The sequence below is a fragment of the Oncorhynchus clarkii genome, chromosome 10 (assembly GCF_045791955.1).
Source record: "Oncorhynchus clarkii lewisi isolate Uvic-CL-2024 chromosome 10, UVic_Ocla_1.0, whole genome shotgun sequence".
Classification (NCBI taxonomy): domain Eukaryota; kingdom Metazoa; phylum Chordata; class Actinopteri; order Salmoniformes; family Salmonidae; genus Oncorhynchus; species Oncorhynchus clarkii.
Window position 1 is genome coordinate 33302092 of NC_092156.1, and position 2944 is coordinate 33305035.

Genomic DNA, 2944 nt, shown 5'->3' on the forward strand with positions numbered 1-2944 from the left:
TCCCCTAGATCGATCAATGCAGTCAAGTTCAGACTCTGAGTTTATTGCAAGCTCAGAAAGAAATATAAATCTAAGTAATCCTAGAATCCTTCAGTGTAATGATATTTAGCATCAAAAAGTTAACTGTCCATGCACACACCTTACCTATCAAGCTGACTTCATTTCTCAACACTTTCTGCCCATCCCAAGTCCAATATGATATAGTTTTGTTTTTAAGATACACTACACGACCAAAAATATGCTGACACCTTCTCGTTCAACATCTCATTACAAAATCATTGGCACTTGCTACTATAACAACCTTCACTGTTCTGGGAAGGATTTCCACTAGATGTTGGAACATTGCTGCGGGGTATTGCTTTCATTCAGCCACAAGAGCATTAGTGAGGTCGGGCAATTAGGCCTGGCTCGCAGACGGTGTTCAAATTCATCCTAAAGGTGTTCGATGGGGTTGAGGTCAGGGCTCTGTGCCGGCCAGTCAAGATATTCCACACCAATCTCAACAAACAATTTCTGTATGGACCTCGCTTTGTGCAAGGGGGCATTATCATGCTGAAACAGGAAAGGGCCTTCCCCAAACTGTTGGGATGGAAAGCACAGAATTGTCTAGAATGTCATTGTATGCTGTAGCATTAAGAATTCCCTTTACTGGAACTAAGGGGCCTCTACCGAACCATGAAAAACAGCCCCAGACCATTATTAATCCTCCATCAAACTTTACAGGCGCAACTATGCTTTCAGCAGTTAGCGTTTTCCTGCCATCCGCCAAACCCAGATTGTCCGTCGGACTGCCAGATGGGGAAGCGTGATTCATCACTCCAAAGTACGAGTTTCCACTGCTCCAGAGTCCAATAGTGGTGAGCTTTCTACCACTCCAACCGACGCATGGCATTGTGCATGGTGATCTTAGGCTTGTGTACGGCTGCTTGGCCATGGAAACCCATTTCACGAAGCTCCTGATGAACAGTTCTTGTGCTGATGTTGCTTCCAGAGGTAGTTTGGAACTCGGTGTTGCAACCGTGGAGAGGCGATTTTTACAAGCTACACGCATCAGCACTCGGCAGGCCCATTCTGAGAGCTTCATGGCTGAGCCGTTGTTGTTCCTAGAAGTTTCAACTTCACAATAACAGCACTTACAGTTGACTGGGGCAGCTTTAGCAGGGCAGAAATTTGACGAACTGACTTGTTGGAATGTTGGCATCCTATGACTGTGCTACATTGAAAGTCATTGAGCTGTTCAGTAAGGCCATTCTACTGCCAATGTCTGTCTATGAAGATGTCATGGCTGTGTGCTTTATTTTATAAACCTGCCAGCAATGGGTGTGGTAGAAACAGCTGAACCAGCTAATTTGAAGGGGTGTCCACATACTTCAGAAAGTATTCAGACCCCTTCACTTTTTCAACATTTTGTTACGTTACACCCTTATTCTGAAATTGATTAAATAAATACAAATTTGAAAGGTTTGCAAATTTATTACAAATAAATAACTGAAACCTTATTGACATAAGTATTCAGACCCTTTGCTATGAGACTCGAAATTGAGCTCAGGTGCATCCTGTTTCCATTGTTCATCCTTGAGATGTTTATTCAACTTCCTTGGAGTCCACCTGTGATAAATTCAATTGATTGGACATGAGTTGGAAAGGCACACACCTGTTAATATTAGGTCCAACAGTTGACAATGCATGTCCGAGCAAAAATCAAACCATGATGTTGAAATAATTGTCCATAGAGCTCGGAGACAGTATTTTGTCAAGGCACAGATGTGGGGAAGGGTACCAAAACATTTCTGCAGCATTGAAGGTCCCCAAGAACCCAGTGGCCTCCATCATTCTTAAATGGAAGAAGTTGGCTGCCTAGCTAAACTGAGCAATCAGGGGAGAAGGGCCTTGGTCAGGGAGGTGACCAAGAACCCGATGATCACTCTAACAGAGCTCCAGAGTTCCTCTGTGGAAATGGGAGAACCTTCCAGAAGGACAACCAGCTCTGCAGCACTCCACCAATCAGGCCAATATGGTAGAGCGACCAGACGGAAGCCACTCCTCAGTAATTAGCACATGACAGCCCGTTTGGAGTTTGCGAAAAGGACCAGAATCGAGGGAAGATGAACGGCGCAAAGTACAGAGAGATCTTTAATGAAAACCTGCTCCAGAGCACTCAGGACCTCAAACTGGGGTGAAGGTTCACCTTCCAACAGGACAACAACCCAAAGCACACAGTGAAGACAACGCAGGAATGGCTTTGGGACAAGTCTCTGAATGTCCTTGAGTGACCCAGCCAAAGCCCAGACTTGAAGCCGATCTAACATCTCTGGAGAGACCTGAAAATGGCTGTGCAGCGACGCTCCCCATCCAACCTGACAGAGATTGAGAGGATCTGCAGAGAATGGGAGAAACTCCCCAATTACAGGGGTGCCAATCTTGTAGCGTCATACCAAAGAACACTCAAGACTGTAATCGCTGCCAAATGTGCTTCAACAAAGTACCGAGTAAAGGGTCTGAATACTTACATAAATGTGATATTTAAGTTTATATTATATTATTTATTTTCTTTGCAATAATTTCTAAAAATCTGTTTTTGTTTTGTTTTGATGGGGTATTGTGTCTGGATTGGAAAAAAACGATTTAATCAATTTTAGAATAAGGCTGTAACGTAACAGAATGCGGAACAAGTGATGGGGTGTGAATACTTTCCAAATGCTCTGTATATAGTGTACTTTAAAAGTAATTTTAATTTATGTAAGGTCCTAAATAATTTAAAACATGCATCTCATCTTATATTATCTTATCTTACCATAAGGACATATTGAAAATCCTTTATTCTACAACCGAGTGATCCCAAAAACTGCCAGACACCACATAATCAAACATAAAAATAATTAATAACATGTCAATATGGGACCATAAACAAACACAATATTAAGAAATAACTTCTGACACAATG